The sequence below is a fragment of the Bactrocera neohumeralis genome, unplaced genomic scaffold, assembly GCF_024586455.1.
Source record: "Bactrocera neohumeralis isolate Rockhampton unplaced genomic scaffold, APGP_CSIRO_Bneo_wtdbg2-racon-allhic-juicebox.fasta_v2 cluster11, whole genome shotgun sequence".
NCBI lineage: Eukaryota > Metazoa > Arthropoda > Insecta > Diptera > Tephritidae > Bactrocera > Bactrocera neohumeralis.
This window is the reverse complement of record NW_026089624.1, coordinates 12,610,252-12,635,473: the sequence shown is the minus strand read 5'-3', so window position 1 is coordinate 12,635,473 and position 25,222 is coordinate 12,610,252. Positions and strand designations below refer to the sequence as shown.

At 39.8% G+C, this 25,222-nt stretch overlaps 1 protein-coding gene across 4 annotated transcripts in view; it reads left to right on the top strand.

Moving 5' to 3' along the window:
* The first annotated feature begins 1,941 nt into the window (after positions 1-1,941).
* The window catches only part of LOC126765911 (polyamine-transporting ATPase 13A3), an 89,087-nt gene continuing 65,806 nt past the window's right edge, over positions 1,942-25,222 (top strand). Inside the window, exon 1 of one of the 4 annotated variants that reach the window (XM_050483591.1) lies at positions 1,942-2,019. The gene's annotated coding sequence lies outside the window, so the exon portion shown is untranslated. The remainder of the gene's footprint in view (positions 2,020-25,222) is intronic. The other 3 variants (XM_050483592.1, XM_050483590.1, XM_050483593.1) reach the window with 3 other exon arrangements.

Sequence of the window (25,222 nt, the reverse complement as noted above, 5' to 3'; positions counted from 1 at the left end):
TAAATGTTAAATTACAATCATATATATAATATTATCACTCGATTTTACTTATCTGTGTTTATTAAATATAAATCACATATTATTCATATATTCATATATGTATGCATATGGAAAAGTGTTCACATATTGAATTTTAGCTTGAAAAATATTCTTTATATTTTTTATAGTTAATAAAGAAAAAAGATACACTCGAAAGTGCATCCAAAGAAAACGCTGTGGAACGCTGAAAAAATACTTCACTTTTGGTTTTTAAGGTGTGGCAAAGCTGGTTTTCCTCGTAAATATAAACATTGTGAACTTATCAGCCATGAATTTGACAAGGGATTTTTAAATTACAAAATTTAGCTTAAAAATTGAAAAATAAATGTGAAATGTGAGCTTATTTCAAAGCTTAGAGTGTGTATTTAAATATACAAAGTAAAAAATGTGAAAAAATTTTGTGAAACATAGAGAAATATCATGTTTTCTTAGTGGAAATTTTTAAACGTGAATATTTTAAAAAATATTAGTAATTTTTACATTATTTTTGGATATTCCTCCTCTGGAGGAGCTCCCCTATCCGTAGATACCCCATTTATATGGAAATTCGGTTTTTTTACCCCTCCGCCAAAGTAATCGGAATCGTGCCAAAACTTTTTGAAACAGAGCAGAAGCGAGCACAGAAATGACCAATCAAATAAATTTTGTATCAAAGACCTGAAATCTTGAATTGCTCTAAAGGCGAGCACCCTTATTCTATCGGGTGATTTTTTAAGAGCTTGATAACTTTTTTTAAAAAAAAAAACACATAAAATTTGCAAAATCTCATCGGTTCTTTATTTGAAACGTTAGATTGGTTCATGACATTTACTTTTTGAAGATAATTTCATTTAAATGTTGACCGCGGCTGCGTCTTAGGTGGTCTATTCGGAAAGTCCAATTTTGGGCAACTTTTTCGAGCATTTCGGCCGGAATAGCCCGAATTTCTTCGGAAATGTTGTCTTCCAAAGCTGGAATAGTTGCTGGCTTATTTCTGTAGACTTTAGACTTGACGTAGCCCCACAAAAAATAGTCTAAAGGCGTTAAATCGCATGATCTTGGTGGCCAACTTACGGGTCCATTTCTTGAGATGAATTGTTCTCCGAAGTTTTCCCTCAAAATGGCCATAGAATCGCGAGCTGTGTGGCATGTAGCGCCATCTTGTTGAAACCACATGTCAACCAAGTTCAGTTCTTCCATTTTTGGCAACAAAAAGTTTGTTAGCATCGAACGATAGCGATCGCCATTCACCGTAACGTTGCGTCCAACAGCATCTTTGAAAAATACGGTCCAATGATTCCACCAGCGTACAAACCACACCAAACACTGCATTTTTCGGGATGCATGGGCAGTTGGCCACCAAGATCATGCGATTTAACGCCTTTAGACTATTTTTTGTGGGGCTACGTCAAGTCTAAAGTCTACAGAAATAAGCCAGCAACTATTCCAGCTTTGGAAGACAACATTTCCGAAGAAATTCGGGCTATTCCGGCCGAAATGCTCGAAAAAGTTGCCCAAAATTGGACTTTCCGAATGGACCACCTAAGACGCAGCCGCGGTCAACATTTAAATGAAATTATCTTCAAAAAGTAAATGTCATGAACCAATCTAACGTTTCAAATAAAGAACCGATGAGATTTTGCAAATTTTATGCGTTTTTTTAAAAAAAGTTATCAAGCTCTTAAAAAATCACCCGATATATACGCCTTGCGAATTCGTAAAGATTTGTCAAGATAACAAATTCCGACAGCAAAATATTGCGGACCTTTTGGTATGAATTGGTAGTAGGTTGACAAATTATGTTGCGAATGCAGAAGCAGGGTAATTAATTTTTCATATCGTCGTTATGCTGACTCTGTTTCGTGAATTAATTTGTGCCGTAAATGTTGAAAAGAAGTTATTAAGAATAATATTTTATGTATATTATAATAGGGAGTTTTTTATGACTTTGTGATAAGTGATGAAAACGTTTACGATATAAATAATATAATGTTCGCTTGTGTAAATATATAATAAGTAAAATAAGATAGCAAGTGTTTGTGAATGTCTGCTTTAGGAGAGTAGGTCATGTGGAGACACGAATAAGTGTATTTAAGAAATATCAATGAAACCAGAAATGGGTCGGCTTTAGTATACCATCCCACGATTTCAGGGTTAAAAGTGGTATGGTTGGATAGGGCTGATGCTCCAGATTAAGATAATATATAATTATAGCCGCCGCAAACTTATAGTTTTCGAGATATATGCATTTAAATTTGAAAATTTCCCAAATTTAATTTTGCAATTTCTCGATTTATAGTAACTTTTTCTTTCATATTATATACTTTTTATGCACTTACACTTTACTGCAATATTTCTACATCTTTATTTTTTGTTAATTTTTTAGATATTTGCTTAAAATAAGCATTTTATATTTTACATAAATATTATAACACGCACAATAACAATAAGTGTTACTTGTTGTCAAATAATAGTGTTACCATATTCCAAACGAGTTAGTTAGTTTTTGAAAACAAACACCAAGTTTTACGGGAAATCCCTTAAAATTCTTGTTTTTAATTCTACTTTACAAATATATATGGTGCAAGACCTATTTTTATGATTTTTTGTCATAAAAACCCAAAAATATGAATTTACACGATATGCTTGCTTGCTTGCATGGCACCACTGTTGTAAATTCAATTGGGTACTATTGATATAAGAAGTGATCGGTTACGAAATATCGATACTCGCGATATTCGAGTCTGAACGAGAATTAATAAAAATGAAAAATTCGTTTCGTGAAAGAGGAGGTCAACAGCTTTTCTGTTTACTATATAAAGGGTCAATGGTTCAAAAGCAATTTTGTTTCTTCTTCTTCTTAATTGGCGTAGACACCGCTTAAGCGACTATAGCCGAGTTAACAACAGAGCGTCAGTCGTTTCTTCTTTTCGCTACGTGGCGCCAATTGGATATTCCAAGCGAAGCCAGGACCTTCTCCACTTGGTCCTTCCAACGGAGTGGAAGTCTTCCTCTTCCTCTGCTTCCGCCGGCGGGTACTGCGTCGAATACTTTCAGTGCTGGAGTGTTTTCGTCCATCCGGACAACATGACCTAGCCAGCGTAGCCGCTGTCTTTCAATTCGCTGAACTATGTCAATGTCGTCGTATATCTCGAACAGCTCATCGTTCCATCGAATGCGATATTCGCCGTGGCCAATGCGCAAAGGACCATAAATCTTTCGCAGAACTTTTCTCTCGAAAACTCTTAACGTCGACTCATCGGTTGCTGTCATCGCCCAAGCCTCTGCACCATATAGAAATACGGAAATTATGAGCGACTTATAGAGTTTAGCTTTTGTTCGTCGAGAGAGGACTTTACTTCTCAATTGCCTACTCATTCCGAAGTAGCACCTGTTGGCAAGAGTTATCCTGCGTTGAATTTCCAGGCTGACATTGTTGGTGGTGTTTACGCTGGTTGCAAGATAGACGAAATTATCTACGACTTCAAAGTTATGACTGTCAACAGTGACGTGGGTGCCAAGTCGCGAGTGCGACGACTGTTCGTTTGATGACAGGAGATATTTCGTCTTGCCATCGTTCAGTGCCAGACCCATTTCTTTTGCTTCCTTGTCCAGTCTGGAAAAAGCAGAACTAACGGCGCGGGTGTTAAGGCCGATGATATCAATATCAGCGGCATACGCCAGCAGCTGTACACTCTTATAGAAGATGGTACCTTCTATATTTAGTTCTGCGGCTCGAACTATTTTCTCCAGAAGCAGGTTGAAAAAGTCGCACGATATGGAACGGCTCGAAACGGTCCTTCCCGATCCTGACGGAGCTTTTGGTGTTGCTCAACGTCAGCTTACACAGCCGTATTAGTTTTGCGGGGATACCAAATTCAGACATCGCGGCATAAAGGCAGCTCCTTTTCGTGCTGTCGAAAGCAGCTTTGAAATAGACAAGGAGGTGGTGTGTGTCGATTCTTCTTTCACGGGTCTTTTCCAAGATTTGGCGCATGGTGAATATCTGGTCGGTTGTTGATTTTCCAGGTCTGAAGCCACACTGATAAGGTCCAATCAGTTTGTTGACGGTGGGCTTTAATCTTTCACACAATACGCTCGATAGAACCTTATATGCGATGTTGAGGAGGCTAATTCCACGGTAGTTGGCACAGATTGTGGGGTCTCCTTTTTTATGGATTGGGCATAGCACACTTAAATTCCAATCGTTGGGCATGCTTTCGTCCGACCATATATTACAAAGAAGCTTATGCATGCTCCTTATCAGTTCTTCGCCGCCGTGTTTGAATAGCTCGGCCGGCAATCCATCGGCCCCCGCCGCTTTGTTGTTCTTCAGGCGGGTAATTGCTATTCGAACTTCTTCACGGTCGGGCAATGGAACGTCTGCTCCATCGTCATCGATTGGGGAATCGGGTTCGCCTTCTTCTGGCGTTGCGTTCACTGCCATTCAGCAGGCTGGAGAAGTGTTCCCTCCATAATTTAAGTATGCTCTGAGCATCGGTCACTAGATCACCTTTGGGGGTTCTACAAGAGTATGCTCCGGTCTTGAAACCTTCTGTAAGCCGCCGCATTTTTTCGTAGAATTTTCGAGCATTACCCCTGTCGGCCAGCTTATCAAGCTCTTCGTACTCACGCATTTCGGCCTCTTTCGTTTTCTGTGTGCAAATGCGTCTCGCTTCCCTCTTCAACTCTCGGTATCTATCCCATCCCGCACGTGTTGTGGTCGATCGTAACGTTGCGAGGTAGGCAGTCTGTTTTCTCTCCGCTGCGACACGGCACTCCTCGTCGTACCAGCTGTTCTTTTGCACTTTCCGAAAACCAATGTTTTCGGTTGCAGCTGTACGTAAAGAAAAGAGTTTGAAATGCCGTCCCACAGTTCCCTTATACCGAGTTGTTGACGTGTGCTCTCAGAGAGCAGGAGTGCAAGCCGAGTAGAAAATCGTTCGGCTGTCTGTTGTGATTGCAACTTCTCGACGTCGAACCTTCCTTGTGTTTGTTTTCGTGCGTTTTTTGCTGCACAGAGACGGGTGCGAATCTTGGCTGCAACAAGATAGTGGTCCGAGTCGATGTTAGGACCCCGGAGCGTACGCACATCTAAAACACTGGAGACGTGTCTTCCGTCTAACACAACATGATCGATCTGGTTGGTAGTTTTTCGATCTGGAGACAGCCAGGTATCTTGATGAATCTTCTTATGCTGGAATCTAGTGCTACAGATAACCATATTTCGGGCCCCAGCGAAGTCAATCAGCCTCAACCCATTTGGGGATGTTTCGTCGTGGAGGCTGAATTTACCGACCGCTCATAAAAGGCATCTTTGGTCACATCGTCCTTCTCTTCCGTCGGGGCGTGGGCGCAAATCAGCGATATGTTGAAGAACCTCGCCTTGATGCGGATTGTGGCTAGACGTTCATTCACCGGAGTGAATGATAGTACTCGGCGACGGAGTCTCTCTCCCACCACGAATTCTACACCAAACTTGCGCTCCTTTATATGGCCACTGTAGTATATGTCACAAGGACCTACTCGTCTCTGTGATTGTCCCGTCCATCGCATTTCTTGGACGGCGGTGATGTCAGCCTTTATTTTTACGAGGACATCAACCAGCTGAGATGCGGCACCTTTCCAATTAAGGGACCGGACATTCCAGGTGCATGCCCTCAATTCATTGTTTTTATTTCGTTTGCCATGGTCGTCATCAAAAGGGGGCTCTCTCATCCGAGGCTGATTGCTAATTTTCATTGGTAGAATTTTTTACGTGGCGGGTCCCAAACCCAGCGCACAACCCTATGTAGGGGATGTTTCGCCTTCTCACATTAGCTCGCCTTCGAACGGATGTTCTTATCTTTATCTTCTTGGTCAAAGACCGGAAGTAGTGAGCTACTTGAGCCATGTGTAAAAGAATCGTTTCTGGCCACTCACAATTGAATGGCGATCAGAGAACTTTCCTCACTTGCGTGAACTTCTACACGTGACTCCATCTTTTGTTTCACTTGTAAGAATTATATCTCATATATTATTAAATAAATGGACGAATTTATATAATATTTCGCGTATAATTTGTTAATCCGTTGGCGACTTTCCTCCGGGTTTCAAGAAAAATAGCCCTGGTCGATCCAACAACGGTTTGTGAAATATAGATATATTTCAATGTGTACAGAGTAATTAAAAATGTATTAATTGAAAAATGTGTGCAATTTGAGTTAAACATACTGAAATAGCGTGTATTACTTTTACAAATTTTTGAACTTTAAATACAAATGTCTCAAAACTATTAGGCTCAGGCGGGTATATGTGCACATATATTTTAATGTTCCTCTATCCACCCGTATCATCAAATCGCGGTGCCAAAAGAATCGTAATTTTGACGCTTTTGTTTGGAATTTTTTTCTGCACCGACGGCTTTCGGCAGCGCTTCACAAAAAAACAACAAATCTGATCAATCCAAAATTCTTTTGCTTGCAGATTGGAGTTCCACTGCGACTTTAACTATAATAAATCATAAAGTTCCTATTATGTATTTCTAATTTTTGACGAGTATCGCTAAGGCCCGAATAGCGAAAGTATCGATAATTCGAAAAGATCAGTATATTGATCAATAGTCCCCATTCTAATATACAGTGGTGCCATAATATCGCGTATAATATTGACACAATTGTTTTATTTTTAGTTTCTTTATTTTTATTAAAAAATAAATAAATAAAAATTAACTGCGCGTGTGTTGCTGATAAAAGGAATCATCATTATAAATGATGTAAATGAATGAACGAAAGTATACATTTAAAATGATCAAAAAGTGTGAGTGAATGATTGGAAAGTATATGTTTAAAGATAGCACTTTTTCAATTAAAACAAAAAAATTAGTATTATGTATTGTTGTAGTAAGTTTAAAAACAAAAATTTTAAGATATTTCTCAACAAAAATGGAGTATGTTTTTAGAAAATCCGCTCTGCTGAACATTTTCCCAAAATTCATTATCGTGTTAGGAATAACGCAAAATCTTTCAAAATGTTCTTCATCTTGATAAATTCCGATATGACCTTTGCTATTTGATAAAAAGCATAACTTGGCGACCTACGCTAACTCTCGCATCAGATCACCTGCTCATAATTATCTCGGTCGAGAAACCTCCCGATTTCGTTTCTGTGGACAACCGTACCTTCGTTAATTTTAACAAAGCTAACAGGGCCGGCTTCACAGAATTTACTGAAAGCACCTTCAACGCTCTACCCATTCCTATGGACGTATGCGTTGGCAAACGTCGTTGCCGCAAGGTGATCGCAGCCAGGGTTCTCATTTACTACTCCGTAGCAGCAAAATTTCTAAAATTATTGCTATGCAATCGCTACCGCTCTCACTTTGTTGGGAGCGATAGCTTAGCCTTAGCATAACAATGTAAATTATGTGCTCTACTCTGCTCCGAGTTTTGTTAGGTAAAAAACTTTAGCTGGAGCGGGAGCAAAAAATTAAATTCTGCGCTATGCTCTGGCGTAGCGGTAGCTAAAAATTGGGAGCGGTAGCACAGCGGAGCTAATGAAAGTTTTCATGTGCTACAGCTCCCGCATGTGTTTGTTGTTTGTTTTTTCTTTTTTGCTATTTTGCTATTTTCTGTCATAATATTTGAATTAATTGAATAATTCAATCAAAAAAATGTTATGCAAATCATTTTGGCACTTGTTGCGTCAAGTGACTTTATAAATCTAAAATCAAATATTTTAAGAAATATATTAATAAAGTGTATTAGACAATAATTGAATAAAGTATAAATTTTTTTTTTATTATGTAAAATATTTACCATTTTTATATTACCAAAACATCATCTATTCCAAATGTATTACAATACTCAATTACTATGAATTTGCGAAATTAATTTTAACTGCATGTACTTTCCCCCTTTTTATATACATTAGGGTGTTCTTTTTTTTGAACTATTATTTTTTTTCAGTACCGTCACGAAATTTCCTTGGAAATACCCCAAAAAAAATTCCCTGAAAATTTTAGCCCTAAATATTAACATTAAGAACTGGACCGAGGCATGTAAAAATTTTCCATAGAAAATACACTACAATCCTGATTTTTTATCTTTAAATTCCTACAGATCAGAGGTATTTTATGGCATTGCACATTGAGTACATAACAGAAAATATTTGTACGCATATACATACTTCAATGTATATTGCAAAGAATCGAAAAGATTTCTGTATATCTAAAATTATAATAAACCTTTTTATCAACACTCCAATTATTCCGCTATATCTTTATGTTAGATATCGCGTTTGGTTTGTTATGAATGCATTTGCGTCCTTGACCAATAATCCAGCAAAGTATTTGCAGTGCCTTGACGATGAAAATTTCAATGCCATTTTTTGTTGTGATATTAAATACAGTCAAACCTGGATAAGTGAGAACTGGATTAGTGAGAAAACTCTATAAGTGAGAGTAATAGCTAGGACGCGTCTATTTAAGCTTCCTCCTCTAATAGTGAGAAACAAAAACCTCTGTAAGAGAGAGTCGTTTTTGCCTCATAGACCTCCGTAAGTGAGACTGCTACTTATCTATACCTCTATAAGCGACAGTCGAGCTTTATTTATTTATGAATATTATATATGAGGAACTACAGCTACAATAAAAATACATACATACATAGAAGATACATATATACAGTAACAAATGACAAAACAAATAACAAATTTAACATCTGCTATTTTATTACCCATTCTTAATTTCGTGGAACTTCTTATCATTGATTTTGTATTGTTTTCTTCTCAATAGATTTTATTTGTTGTTAATTTATCGCACTCGGGTTAGTGAGAAACCTCTATAAGCGAGAATAAAATTGTGCTCCCTTGAACTCTCGCTTATACAGGTTTGACTGTATATCGGACGGGTTCGTCTTAAAAAAAAAACTACCTGGGTAAGGAGCAAAATCAGTATAACCCATATACTAAGCATGTTTGGATATGAAAATTTTTACTTATGTATTTCTTTCTATTTTTGAATTACTAAAATTTTCAAATGATTCTTACATAAATTTTGAGTAAATGCTTATGATTTGAAATATAATTTTTGTATTTATGAGTTGTATTGAATTTTAGCATAAAGAGATAGATCCTATGTCATTACCCTGCTTCTATGCTACATCCCCACCAATTTTAAGACAAATCGGTTCAGCCGTTCTTGAGTTATAAACGACTTTCTTTTATATACCAACTTGTACTATTCTTGTAAATGACAGAAAATAGCAAAAAAGAAAAAACAAACAACAAACACATGCGGGAGCTGTAGCACATGAAAATTTTCATTAGTTCCGCTGTGCTACCGCTCCCAATTTTTTGCTACCGCTACGCCAGAGCATAGCGCAGAATTTAATTTTTTGCTCCCGCTCCAGCTGTAGATTTTTACCTAACAAAACTCGGAGCAGAGTAGAGCACATACTTTACATTGTTATGCCAAGGCTATGCTATGGCTCCCAACAAAGTGAGAGCGGTAGCAAGAGTAAAATGAAATGCTACGAGAGTAGCGTAGTTTTTCAAACGCTGATCGCAGCAGCTACTGCTCGCTTCGTCCTAGCTGGAAGAGTTGCGGAAATCCGCTGTAATTTCCAAGCCGAATCAGCCCTTTTAGCTAATGAACGCGACACCTTACGCCATGCCGATCCCGGGGATCCTCGAATAAGGGGTCTCAATTTGAAGATTCGGCGAATGATAAACCATCATAAGCGGACGGATGGTAGAGCACCGGTAGCTTTGGGCTACTGTCAAGGCTTCGTCTAACCCGAAGAGACATGACGACCGAGAAGTTTAATTCAATGGTCATGCCTCTTCGGACCCGAAGAAGTACGCTAGCAAAACAAAGCGATGTGTTAGCCGACGGCTGCGCAAAATGCCAAACGACTTCGCGCCACTTTCAGCGATGAGGAGCTTCAGAATGCCATCAACAAATCGAAAACATCTAAATCCATTGGCCGTGATGGAATCAACATACTTATACTAAAGCATCTAGGCGCGCCGGGAGTAAGTTATCTCTTCAAATCCACGATGTGTGGAAAGTCGGAAGAGCGTTGGACATATCGAAAGCTTTTGACATAGTCAACCACACAACGATACTGCAGGACATCGAGAAAACTACGCTCCCTCCAGGACTGAAGACTGAAGGACCATCAACTATCTAAGCGGTAGACAATCATCTGTACTATTTCGAGGTGAAACATCTAAACTGAGAAGAATTAAACAGGGGGTTCCGCAGGGTGGTGTCCTTTCCCCCCGTACTGTTTGACTTCTACATCTAGAAACTCCCACAGCCACTAGAGGGAGTTTCCATAACCTCGTAGTTCTATGCGAAAGAACCATAGACACCCCTATGTTGAACCAACCAGGCTTACTTTTTTGAAGTGCGGCCGAAGTCCACCATTGCAAAAACAAGTTCGACACTAAAGAATCATGAACACCCCAGTGTTGCACCAACAGTTCAGTTCTCACCAGTCTCGAATATCGAGAGTATCGATATTTCGAAACCGATCACTGCTTGAATCAATGGTACACAATTCAATTTCAAACACTGGTGCCATGTATAGCGGGGCAACCTTACCATTCTTTTGGCGCCGCCATTTGGTGGAACGGATTGATGGATGAACACCATAGGATTAAAAAATGTATACTGATATACCCATCTCTGACTTATAGTTTTCAAGATATTTGCATTTAAAATTCAAAAATTTGTGAAAGTAATACACATTATTTCACTACGTTTGACTCAAATTGTACACATTTTTCAATTAATATATTTTTATTTAGACTATTTTTTAAGAAAAGAAATACACTTTAATAACTATTTAGCGCACCTACAGTTTCAAAAGATTTGTGACTTTACATTTATGACAAAAATAATATTAGTGTTGCCACATTTTGTATAATGAAAAAAGAATCAACAAATTTTCTATGTATCATCTTTATTATTATTTAGTGCAGAAAGAATTTCAACACAAAAGAACTCTCAACACCACAGTCTTAAACCGACTAGGGTTATTATTTTAAAGCGCTGCCGAAAGCCGCCAGTGCAGAAAGAAGTTCCATATAAAAGAATTCTGAATACCCCGGTGTTGGATCGACCAGTGTTATTTTTGTGAAGCGATGCCGAAGACCGCCAATGCAAAACAAAAAAATAAATATATAAATTATCTCTATCTATATTTATTGAATTATATTTCATATATAATCTATTTAGATGAAAAAAGTATTTCTGAACCACTGTCCCTTTATATAGGGTCAAACCACGTAAAGTGGTCTACGAAAATTTTGAAAAATCTCCCATTTTGAAAATTAGCAGTTCATTAGGAAGGGGACCAGAGGCATACCCAGTGATATAAATATTTCGTAAAAATTCTTTTTTTTTGTTAAAGTTATTGAAGGTTAAAATTTAGAGCTTATTAAAGGTGAATATTTTCCGCGTTGTGTTACATACTTTTAAATTTTTTTTTAGCGTGAAGAACACTTTAAAAATTTCAATTGTATAACCAAAAATTATGTAAAATATTATTATTTAAACAAATGGATCGTGGAAAAATATCTATAATATAGCTCGATCATATTTCTTTGACTTCGCAAAATTTCATCGATTTATCTCTAGTAGCTTATGAGAAAAAAATTTTAAAATTTTATCATGCTCTAAATTTCAACCTTGGGAGTACTATCATTCACTCCGCCCTAACATCGACTCGGACCACTATCTTGTTGCAGCCAAGATTCGCATCCGCCTCTGTGCAGCAAAAAGCACACGTCAACAAATACAAGCAAGGTTCGACGTCGCGAAGTTGCAATCACAACAGACAGCCGAACGATTTTCTACTCGGCTTGCACTCCTGCTCTCTGAGAGCACTCGTCAACAACTCGGTATAAGGGAACTGTGGGACGGCATTTCAAACTCTTTACGTACAGCTGCAACCGAAACCATTGGTTTTCGGAAAGTGCAAAAAAACAGCTGGTACGACGAGGAGTGCCGTGTCGCAGCGGAGAGAAAACAGACTGCCTACCTCGCAACGTTACGATCGACCACAACAACAACGACAAACACAAATTAACACTTACCGATCCAAACGGGGTTAGGTCGCCGAAAGAACAGCCCTTGGTCGTGCGTTAGATGACATCGACGACAACACAAATGACATTTACCATCCCAACGGGGATTAGATTTCCGTTAAAACAACAAAAACAACCACAACACGTGCGGGATGAGATAGATACCGAGAGTTGAAGAGGGAAGCGAGACGCATTTGCAGACAGAAAACGAAAGAGGCCGAAATGCGTGAGTACGAAAAGCTTGATAAGCTGGCCGACAGGGTAATGCTCGAAAATTCTACGAAAAAATGCGGCGGCTTACAGAAGGTTTCAAGACCAAAGGTGATCTAGTGACCGATGCCCAGAGCATACTTAAATTATGAAGGGAACACTTCTCCTGCGAGAGAACGATCCTCGTAGCTTTGGATTTGTCAAAAGCTTTTGGCACAGTCAACCACACACCGCTATTGCAGGACATTGAGAAAACCACGCTTTCTCCAGGGGTAAAGAGGTGGACCATGCACTACCTGAACAGTCGTCAATCCTCCGTACTATTTCGAGGTGAAACATCGAAACTGAGAAGAACTAAACAGGGGATTCCGCAGGGTGGTGTCCTCTCCCCGCTACTGTTTAATTTTTACATCTCGAAACTCCCGCAGCCACCAGAGGGGGTTTCCATAACCTCGTAAGCAGATGATTGTACGATATTGACGTCGGGCAATGGAATCGATGACATGTGTTGAAGGTAAACAGCTACCTCTCGTACCTTTCTCGTTTCCTTATTGCACGGAACCTCACACTTTCCCCCACAAAATCCACAGCGACCATTTTTACGAACTGGACGAAGGAGTATAGACTTAAGCTTAATATTGAAGGCAATGGCGTGAAAATTCCGACTTTAAATAATCCTGAGATTTTAGGTATAACTTTCGATAGTCTATACTACTTCTCTCCCCATACGACCGCGATTATTGCCAAGGTACAAAGCCGCAACAAAATCCTCAAGTCGCTAGCCGGCAGCACATGGGGGAAGAGACAAAGAAACGTTGTTGGCAACACACAAGGCAATTCGCCGGCCGGTCCTCAACTACGCAACACCTATATGCAGTGGTACGCAAATGGGAAAACTCCAGACCTGCCAGAATACTGCACTCCGGACCAGGACGCGATGCCTTTTGATGTCTCCTATCGAACACTTACACAGAGAGACGCTTATGCTCCCGGTTAAGGAGCATAATGAGCTCCTCTCCAAGCAGTTCCTGCAGGGATGTTTTCGTCGAAATCATCCTTGCAGCCATCTGCTTGGAGCGGAACCTCCTCCTAGGAGCATCAAAAGGTCCTTCCTTGACTACGTCGACGACGTCGTACAGTACGCCGACCGTATTTCGGACGCAACTGACTTCCGACAGGTACCGACCGCCATTCACAGTGGAGCCATTAACACCTGCACCGACTCTCTTCCCGTGATTGGCGTTCTTGGAGTCAAACCATCACCCATCGCGAGAAACGCGAGTGACCATAGCGCAGCTTCGTTCTGGATATTGTAGCAAGTTAAACTCCTACCTATCCAGAATTGACCCAGACATACCCAATGTATGTCTGGCATGCAACGAGTCTCCGCATGACACTGACCACCTCTTCGCATGCCCCACCAACCCCACCTATCTAACACCCTTTTCCCCTTGGTCCGACACCGTCGAAACAGCACGTTTCCTGGGCCTCCCGTTAGATGACGTCGACGACAACACAGCTAACCCTTACTATCCTGACGGGGATTGATAACCGTTATAACAACAACATTGGAATTTAAGTGTGCTCTGCCCAATCCACAAAAAGGGAGACCACACAATCTGCGCCAACTACCGTAGGATAAGTCTCCTCAACATCGCTTATAAAGTTCTATCGAGCGTATTGTGTAAAAGATTAAAGCCCAGCGTCAACAAACTGATTGGACCTTATCAGTGTGGCTTTCGACCTGGGAAATCAACAACCGACCAGATATTCACCATGCGCCAAATCTTGGAAAAGACCCGTGAAAAGAGAAGCGACACACACCACCTCTTCTCCGATTTCAAAGCTGCTTTCGACAGCACGAAGAGGAGCTGCCTTTATGCCACGATGTCTGAATTTGGTATCCCCTCAAAACTAATACGGCTGTGTAAACTGACGTTGAGTAACACGAAAAGCTCTGTCAGGGTCGGGAAGGACCTCTCCGAGCCGTTCGATACCAAACGAGGTTTCAGACAAGGCGACTCTAATGTGCGACTTCTTCAATCTGCCGCTGGAGAAAATAATTTGAGCAAGTACAATCTTTTATAAGAGTGTACAGCTGCTGGTGTATGCCGATGTATGCCGATGATATTGATATCATCCGCCTCAACACCCGCACCGTTAGTTCTGCTTTCTCCAGACTGGACAAGGACGCAAAGCAAATGGGTATGAGTCTGGTAGTGAGCGAGGGCAAGACGAAATATCTCCTGTCATCAAACAAACAGTCGACGCACTCGCGACTTAGCTCTCACGTCACTGTTGACAGTCATAACTTTGAAGTTGTAGATAGTTTCGTATATTTGGGAACCAACAGGTGCTACTTCGGACTGAGTAAGCAATTGAAAAGTAAAGTCCTCTTTCGACGAACAAAAGCCAAACTCTATATGTCACTCAGAATTTTCGTCCTGCTATATGGTGAAGAGGCTTGGACGATGACATCAACTGATGAGTCGACGTCGCGAGTTTTCGAGAGAAAAGTTCTGCGAAAGATTTATGGTCCTTTGCGCATTGCCCACGGCGAATATCGCTTTCGATGGAACGATGAGCTGTATGAGATATACGACCCCATTGAAAAAGGGTATATATGGACAGATTCTCCAGATGAAGAGAATATATACGTATACATTATTTTTCATTGCTGTGAAGACATTATAATTCTGTGAAATACTGAAAAAGTGTGTTCCCATTTCAAAAACGATTAATGTTATCTATGGTAACTATAACAATTCTATAAAAACAATCTTTTATTCTAACGGTATTTTTTCTACTATTGTACGTAGTAAGCGGAATGCACTGACAACGGTGTTTCATAGCTTTCTCCCCTTCGGTGTCGTAACTCTTGAACCCCATTGAATTGAATTTCCCATAGTGGTTTTGAATCAGTTCTGTATACAAGTCCTTTTTGATATTGCGTCTAGGTGGACAATATATTGCAGTAATACTTATTTTTCGAGCAATATGTCTTGTAGTTTTTGAACTTTGTAAAATGGGTTTCTGATATAAGGCAAATATCAATTTTTTTCAAGATGGAGCTGGTATGTCTCTAATTCTTTTTTATGTTTGAGAAAATCATTTGAGTTCCAGGTTATAATTATTAATAATTAACGAGCAATTACCGGTAATATCACCAATGGCATTCGAATTTATTTGGTTTGCAGACACATATTAGTACCTTAATCTTTGCTAGCAAATGAGGGTTTTCTAGATTGCTGACTTAATAAATTTTTGTTTATACTTAAGTACTGATCTGTTACTCTGTCTGATTCTGTCAGTTCAGTTCATGTACACGAAGCGAACTGTTTGTCTTAAAATCAACGATAGAGAACAACTTTGTATCATTAGCGATCAGCTTATACCTGATTTGTTTATGAACGTTCGTATCAGCAGAAAATACCCAAAGTGATGCAACCTCATCCTTCAATGTTTGAAATGATCGACAAAGTTTGGTTTGTATATCATCCCCTAAACACTGATTTACTAGTGCATTTTTGTTCTATGTACATATGTTATATGTATAATGGAAATTCCATCCAGTACATACATACAACAAATGTATATATATATGTATGTACGTACGTTCTCGATGGAATTTCCATTGTTTACGCTTCGAAAATTTGTAACATGCGCACATTTTCAAAGCTGATACATTTTTTGCCACACATGATTCAAATCGGTCCAGCAGAAAATTGTTGTTGTTTGCTGTACTCATAGATTTATTCGAAGATTTACTTATAGTTTAACCAAAGTTTCATTTCAATTCAAACAATCGTCGCAACACTATGAACAGACATGATACAATTGCAACCGAAGCCAGCCATACGCTTACACAATCGTGATTGCCGAAGAACAGATTGTTCGTGTTGCATCAGGTCAGTTGACGCTGGCGGCTACACGAATTGATTAACAATGTTGTCTATGCTGAACTGAACTGATTTGATTGTGTTTTTGGCACGACTGTTTGTTCTGATTTTATCATACTCGTTGCAGCTCTCTGGTCGGGAGTAGTTAAGCCTGAGAGCTATCTCAAATTATGGTTCAACTTTCTCTTCTTCAGGAACTACTGTAAGTAAAACCGAGACAGTAACTGTGATACTTTGTTTTTTGAAGTAAAAAATATTCAAATAATTCTTATATGAATATTGAACAAATGCTTATGATTTGAAGTATATATATATTTTTTACATACGTAATGCTTTGACTTTTAACCTAAATATAAAGTAGCACGTGATTGTCCCGAGGTTCCAAGCTAACTCCTCACCAATTTTCAGCCAAATCGGTTCAGCCGGTCATGAGTTATTTATATAAACATATATTGTAAAATCCATGTCGATTTTGCAATAAAGGCATTGGTTAGGACCTTTTCCAGGACTAAAGGACTTCACGACTTCCGGTCTTTGACCAAGTATCCTCTGGGTAGCCTAAGAACATCCGTTCGAAGGTGAGCTAAAGTGAGAAGGCGAAACACCCCTGCATAGGGTTGTGCGCTGGGTTTGGGACCCGCCACGTAAAAAGCTCACCCCAATGAAAAACCAACAGCAGCCTCGGATGAGAGACCCCCCTTTTGATGACGACCATGGCAAACGAAAGAAGGACTACGAATTAAGGGCATGCACCTGGAATGTCCGGTCCCTTAATTGGGAAGGTGCCGCTGCCCAGCTGGTTGATGTCCTCGTAAAGACAAAGGCTGACATCACCGCCGTCCAAGAAATGCGATGGACGGGACAAGGACAGAGACGAGTAGGTCCTTGTGACATTTACTACAGTGGCCATATAAAGGAGCGCAATCTGCGCCAACTACCGTGCCAACTACCGTGGGATTAGCCTCCTCAACATCGCATATAAGGTTCTATCGAGCGTATTGTGTGAAAGATTAAAGCCCACCGTCAACAAACTGATTGACCTTATCAGTGTGTGGCTTCAGACCTGGAAAATCAACAACCGACCAGATATTCACCATGCGCCAAATCTTGGAAAAGACCCGTGAAAGGAGAATCGACACACACCACCTCTTCGTCGATTTCAAAGCTGCTTTCGACAGCACGAAAAGGAGCTGCCTTTATGCCGCGATGTCTGAATTTGGTATCCCCGCAAAATTAATACGGCTGTGTAAACTGACGTTGAACAACACGAAAAGCTCCGTCAGGATCGGGAAGGACCTCTCCGAGCCGTTCGATACCAAACGAGGTTTCAGACAAGGCGACTCCCTATCGTGCGACTTCTTCAACCTGCTTCTGGAGAAAATAGTACGAGCTGCAGAACTAAACAGAGAAGGTACCATCTTCTATAAGAGTGTACAGCTGCTGGCGTATGCCGACGATATTGATATCATCGGCCTCAACACCCGCGCCGTTAGTTCTGCTTTCTCCAGGCTGGACAAGGAAGCACAGAAAATGGGTCTGGCAGTGAACGAGGGCAAGACGAAATATCTCCTGTCATCAAACAAACAGTCGTCGCACTCGCGACTTGGCTCTCACGTCACTGTTGACAGTCATAACTTTGAAGTCGTAGATAATTTCGTCTATCTTGGAACCAGCGTAAACACCACCAACAATGTCAGCCTAGAAATCCAACGCAGGATAAATCTTGCCAACAGGTGCTACTTCGGACTGAGTAGGCAATTGAAAAGTAAAGTCCTCTCTCGACGAACAAAAGCCAAACTCTATAAGTCACTCATAATTCCCGTCCTGCTATATGGTGCAGAGGCCTGGACGTTGTCAACAACTGATGAGTCGACGTTGCGAGTTTTCGAGAGAAAAGTTCTGCGAAAGATTTATGGTCCTTTGCCCGTTGGCCACGGCGAATATCGCATTCGATGGAACGATGAGCTGTACGAGATATACGACGACATTGACATAGTTCAGCGAATTAAAAGACAGCGGCTACGCTGGCTAGGTCATGTTGTCCGAATGGACGAAAAGACTCCAGCTCTGAAAGTATTCGACGCAGTACCCGCCGGGGGAAGCAGAGGAAGAGGAAGACCTCCACTCCGTTGGAAGGACCAAGTGGAGAAGGACCTGGCTACGCTTGGAATATCCAATTGGCGCCACGTAGCGAAAAGGAGAAACGACTGGCGCGCTGTTGTTAACTCGGCTATAATCGCGTAAGCGGTGTCTACGCCAATTAAGAAGAAGATGAAGAAGAAGGATTGCCTGGCTCGGACTTTATAACGAAATAACGTTTCAGCTTTATATATACGATTTCAAGTTCGATATCGTCGGATCAGATAGCTATGCCTTGTGTGGTACAAAATGATGGCCAGACAGCCTTAAATACCTCGCTCGAGCTCGTTACGTAAGAAGTTAAAACTTGCACCTTGCATCGGAGGGGTTGTTTAGCTTGGTTTCTTGAACCGCAACTATCGATATGCCCTCCCGCATAATTAAATCCACTACCGCTTCCATGTTAGGAAGAAAAATAACACAATTCTTTATTAATAAAAAATCTCTTCTTTTTCTTCTTTACTGGTGTAGACAGCGCTTATGTGATTATAGCCGAGTAAACAACAGCCACCAGTAGTTTCTACTTTTGCCTATTTGGTGCCACTTTGAAACACCAAGTATAGCCAGCTCGTTCTCCACCTAATCTCTCGAATGGAGTGGAGGTCTTTTTCATCCTCTGCTTCCACTGTCGGGTATTGAATAGAAAACCTTCCAAGCTGGAGTGTTCTCTTCCTTCCGCACAATATGATCTACGCAGCTGTTGTTTTTGTTGTTGTTTTAGCGTTTACCTACTCCCCGTTAGGATACTGAGGTTTATCTAAGTTATCGTCGACGTCATTTAGCGGAAGAAAGGGAGAGGGTGTCAGATGTGTGGGGTTGGTGAGACACGCAAAAAGATGGCTAGTGTCATGCGGAGACTTATTGCTCGCAGGACATATATTGGATATGTCGTGGTCTATTCTGGACAGGAAGGAGTTTAACCTGCAACAGTATCCAGAACGAAGCTGCGCAAGGGTCACTCTCGTTTCTCGCGGCAACTCACTCGAGCTCCAAGAAGCCAATTCACGGGAAGAGAGTCGGTGAAGGTGTTAATAGTTCCACTGAGAATAGCGGTCAGTGCTTGTCGGAAGACACCACTCTGCGGAAGTTGTTTATTTCTTCTCAGTTTTGACTTCTTACCTTGATATAGTACGAATGTTTGGTAGTTTATAGTCAACCTCTTCAGTTCTGGAGGGAGCGTAGATTTTTGGAAAACGCTACGAGATCGTGTTGTTGTTGGTGTAGCGGCAGACACTCGTCTTCTCGCAGGGTGGTTTTTGGTTAAGGCCATGTACCATTTGGGCGTTTATGACGTTAAAATAGCTCATGAATGGACATTGAATTGAATTTCAACTCGATCATCATGTCTCCTCGGATAAGACAAAGCCTTGACAGTAGTCCAAATCTTACTCACACCGGTAGAGAGGTTACAGGCCTTCAGGTGCTCTATTTATATATTAAAGTCTCTTATTCTATGATCACCGGGATCAGCATGGCGTATAGTGTCGCTCTCGTTAGCGAAAGCTGATTCGGCTGGGAAATTAGGGCAGAGTTCCGCAACTCTTCCTGCTGGGACGAAGCGAGCGGTAGCTGTTGCGATCACCTTGCGGAAACAATAGCTCTCAGGCTTAACTACTCCCGACCAGAGAGCTGCAACGAGTATGATAAAATCAGAACAAACAGTCGTGCCAAAAACGCAATCAAATTAATTCAGTTCAGCGTAGACAACATTGTAATATTTTGTTGCTTTTTATAAGACGAAAGTAAGAAGTAAAGAAGAGCTACAAAGCATGAAATTGGATTATTCGCAAATTGTGGTTCTGTTGCTGATTAATTATTGAATGTGTTTTTAAGTTTTCAAGTTTTCGACAAAACGGCGTTAGATATATTTTCGGGGATTTTCAACAGATATTCTATTGATTGGAGCAACATAAATTGTAAATATTTGATTTGTAATTTTCTTCATAACCAATCAACTAAGTTTTGAACGCAATAATGATCAAATCTTTTGTAAGAAATAACAATAAAAAAAACATAATAATTAGCAATTATTAAATATGACAAAAAATAATTACATTTTTTTCATAATTTTAAAATTATTAAGTTATTCTTCAAAATCTATGTTTCAAAGTAATCCTACTTGCCCAATAAACTTGTGCCAACGTTTTTTCCAATCTTCAAAACAGTTAAAGACAAAATTGTTTCTCCAGAGCGATCGTTTGAGTTTGCTAAATACTGGTTGAAAATTGTGCGAAAAAATCACAAGCAATTAATGCAGTATGCGACGGTTAAATTGTGGTGCCGGGAGACCTACGACTTCGACAAACACTGACAATGTGACTCGTGCGCGCAAAGTTTTTGAACCCCGACCGTCCACTAAGTATTCGTTTAATTGCCCACATTCTTGCACATGCGCAAGATGTGCACCAAGATGGTCCCAAAAGTGCACAGAAATTGTGTCGAGTGGAAGTGTGCCAAGAAAATTTGAACATGTGTGGAACTGACGCCCAATTGTTGAATAACGTAATCACAGGTTACGAGTCATGGATCTTTAAGTATTAGGTTGTCTAATATCTCCCTTCCGCTTTATAAAAAGTGTAATAGTGATCGGATTTAGTTCAAATATGCGCCGTTTCGATCAATAATCTGTTTCCATCTAGACGGCAACTTCATAATACCCCCTCGTTATTTGCGAAGAACTCGGACAGCCACTTTTCACAAGCTTCTTTTGAGTTCAACTTCACACCAACAAGGGAATTCGCCATGGACAGGAACAGATGGTAATCACTTGGCGCTATGTTCGGGCTATGTGGTGGATGTGCTAAAACCTCCCATCCGAGCTTCCGTAGCGTCTGGCGAGTAAATAACGAAGTGTGTGGTCTGGCGTTGTCTTGGTGGAACACTACACCCTTCCTGTTGGCCAATTCTGAACGCTTCTGGTCGATCGCCTGCTTCAAGCGGTCCAGTTGTTCGCAGTAGATGGTAGAATTAAGCGTTTGGCCATATGGGAGCAGCTCATAGTGGATGATTCCCTTCCAATCCCACTAAACACACAGCAAAACCTTCCTGGCCTTCGGTCCAGAAGGTTTTTTTGCGTGAAGTCATGCGGCACCCAAACATCAAACTTTTTTATGTATCCAGCCTTTTGCAGATGGTTTAAAATGGTTTGGTGACTAACTTCCATCTTCTGGGCGATGTAACGAGATGCCACATGACGGTCTTACTAAATGTTTTCTTTGATTTGATCGGTATTCGTCGTGACAAGTCTTTCGCCGGCTGGCTTATCCATGGTGTCATTTGCACCCGCTCTGAATCCTCGAAATCATTCCTTCGCAGTTCGAAGTGATAGAATACCATCCCCCCAAAACACCATTAATCTCACAGAACGCTTCTCTAGCGGATTTGCCTTTGAGGAAGGAAAACTTTAAAATTGCGCGAATTTCGGCATTAGTGAACTCCATGTTTACACGTCTATAATTGTTGAAGCCAATATCCAAACTAATCATACATAGCGTCATTTGGTACTTTAGGTCAAGACCTTTCAAAGATGTATAGTATAGCCAGATACGAGCTCTGTAGCGCTTTAAAAATAGCCGCGAAATTCAAAAGACAAAAAGGCGGAAGGGATATATTTTACGACCTTTTATGATCCCGGGACAATCTTCCGAGCGGCACGACGCAGAAGGAGCCTATTTTGAAAGTTTTTAAAGAATATTAACGCTTGGTTCAATAATTTTTTTAAACCGACTCAGTCCTATTACTTTCCGAACAAACCCTGTGGCCGCGATGCCTTGACGACGAAAATGCCAATGCCAGTGTTTGTTGTGATATTAAAAATATCTGATGGGTTCGTCCTAAAAAACTGCCTTGTTCAGGAGCAATAATAAGTATAACCAATATATTAAGTATATATGGACGGATGTCGCCTGGTTCTAAGCTACCATTCCACAAATTTTCAGTCTAATCGGTTCAGCCGTTTTTGAGTTATAAATAGTGCAACTAACACGACTTTCTTTTATATATACTGTGAGCGTCACAAATAAGCAAACGTAAAATCAGAGAAATAGTTGAAAGACACTATTGCAAAATAAAAAAACTTATTGATAAACATGGTAAACATCAGACTTCAAAATTTGTCACGACCGGGCCGACCAAAGCGCCTTACGGCGGTTATGATCTGGGGCTGTATGGTAGCATCTGATGTTGGGAATTCGATTTATATTGAGTCCACGTTTAACAAATTGGATTATTTCAACATTTTAAAAAAATAACGTTGCTCAAAGTATTGAAAAATTAGGCCTTTCAGGAAATTTGATCTTTGAACAGGAGAATGATCCTAAACACAAGTCCAAAATTGTTAGTGAGTGGCTGTTATATCGAACACCAAAACTCCGGATAACCCTTCACAGACCCTCGACATTAATCCTATCGAGCATTTGGGGAGCACGTTTACCGCATAATCAGGCAGAAGGGTATTTCAAGCAAGGACGACCTAAATAAGGTTTTGATTGAAGAATGGAGCAAAATCTCCGCAGAATTTACGAAAAATGTTGCAGAATATATGCCTAGAAGAGTAAGTGAAGTCCAGAAGTTCAAAGGAAAGTAAACAAAATAATAAAATTAATATTAATTTAGTTTATGTACGTAGATTTGAACTTTACAGAACTCTGTTTACTTTTTTTTTACGCGAAAAAACGAGAGAATTTTTAGTTTAAATGAATTATTTTTGGCAGTATTTAGTTTTTGTTTATAAGGTGCGTTCCAAAGAAAACAGACAGTAGCAAACTTTTTGAAACTAGCGCCTCGTAGCGCCATCTATATGTCGACTGGTGCGTTAGAATCTGCTAACTGTATCGATTGTCCAGTGAGAATTTCATGACATTTCATCGATTGGAAATGAAGTTATTGCGTTTTAAGTGTCAGTATGTTTGTGTTATCGGTGCGAAAATGAGCTTCGAACAAAGCGCCATCATTAAATTTTGTTTTAAAATTGGTAAAACTTTTACCGAAACGTTTCAATTGATGAAACAAGTTTATGGCGATGATTGCCCATCTCGTAACAGAGTGAACGAGTGGTTTCAACGTTTTCAAAGTGGTTGGGAGGACGTAAATGACGATCAACATATGGGCCAATCAAAATCCGTGATCACCGTAAGTTCCATGAAAACTGTGCGTGAATTCATCACAAATCAGCAGAAATCATCTTTGAAATTCATGGAAATAGAATAAACATCTAAAAAACATCGATCTATCGCATTTTGACCGAACATTTAGGCTTATGAAAGGTGTGTGCACGGTTTGTTCCGCACAAATTGATTGACGACCAAAAATTGCTCAGAATCTAACATTCGAAGGACATCATTAAAGAAGTCAAAAAGGACAAATACTTCCTTTACAATATTTTGACTGGTGACGAAACGTGGTGTTTCCAATATAATCACGAATCGAAACGCCAGAGTGCTGAATAGAAGGCACCGGACGAGCCGAAACTCAATCTCGCATGGAGAAGTTAAAAATGAATACAATGCTGATTTGTTTTTATGATTCCAAAGTTATTGCCCACAAAGAATTTGTTCCATCCGGCCAAAACGTTAATGCGGTATTCTACCTTGGAGTTTTGAAGCGTTTGGTGCGCCGTATTCGACGTGTTCGCTCCGAATATCGCGAAGATGAAAATTGGCGTTTGTTGCACGTTGCCCGTCTCATTGATCGACGCTTGTGACCGAATATTTGACCAAAAATCATATTTTAACCATTAACCATTCCCCGTACTCACCTGATATGTCACCGTGCGACTTCTTCCTTTTCGGAAAAATGCATTTGCCCATGAAAGGAAAGCGTTATGCAGACGTGAGGCCATTGAAAAGGCTTGCACTGGCATACTGGCGGCCATACCGGCCAACGAGCTAAAACCCTCGTTCGACATGATTTTGAACCGTGCAAAAAGCTGTATTGAAGCAGAAGGAGACTATTTTGAATAAAATAAATTGATTTTGCCGAAAAAACCATTTGTTCCGTTTTTTTTAAGTTCTGTTTACTTTGGAACCCACATTGTATTATTTATACTAAGTGAAACTCTTATAATATAGGCCTTGAATTCTATAATAAAACTTTTATTATTGTATTAAAGCTTGCGTTGTAATAAACAAATTGATATTGTTAGAACTGCCGTTTACTTTGTTTTGACGATTACAGTATATACATATAAATAGATTTAAGATATCTTAGCAATGGTAAAGGTTCATGCAAAAAATAGACCCTGTATACTTAGTATAGTGATTTCCGACATTCCAGTTCAGTTTTAACCGTTTAAGTTGGTGCACACGTGTGATATTTCCATGAAATTAAGTGGACAAGTTTCCATACAAATTTTAAAATTATATTAATGGCTTAGCTTTGAATATGAAAAAAAAAATATATTTGTAAACCTCAAATACGTAATATTATGAATTTCGTTCCTCTGGTTGACGTTTTCCACATAAACTCAATACATTAAACTTTGATTCTTTCCTGTCTTATTTGAGGATGATTTTAAATAGATTATTGGCTGACCCGAAGTAAACTATAGAAATAGACATAAATGAGTTAATTACCTGTAACTTATTTTATTAAAAATCAAAATTTGGCTGTTTGTAATCTATTCACAAATTCGTGGAATATAGGGGTTTACTAGCTCCTGAAAGTATTTCCCCGGCTTCGATCGATGAAAGTTGCAAGAGAATAAAATGTTCGGTTACATCTGAACTTAGACCTAACATACTTGTCATAAATATTTTCGAATAATATTTGGTTAATTTTGCCGATATATTTAAACCTGTATAAACGAATGTATTGATACCTATGTTCTAATAGTTTGTTTACTTTATAAACTTTCTTGAATGAATTTTTTAACAAAATCGCCC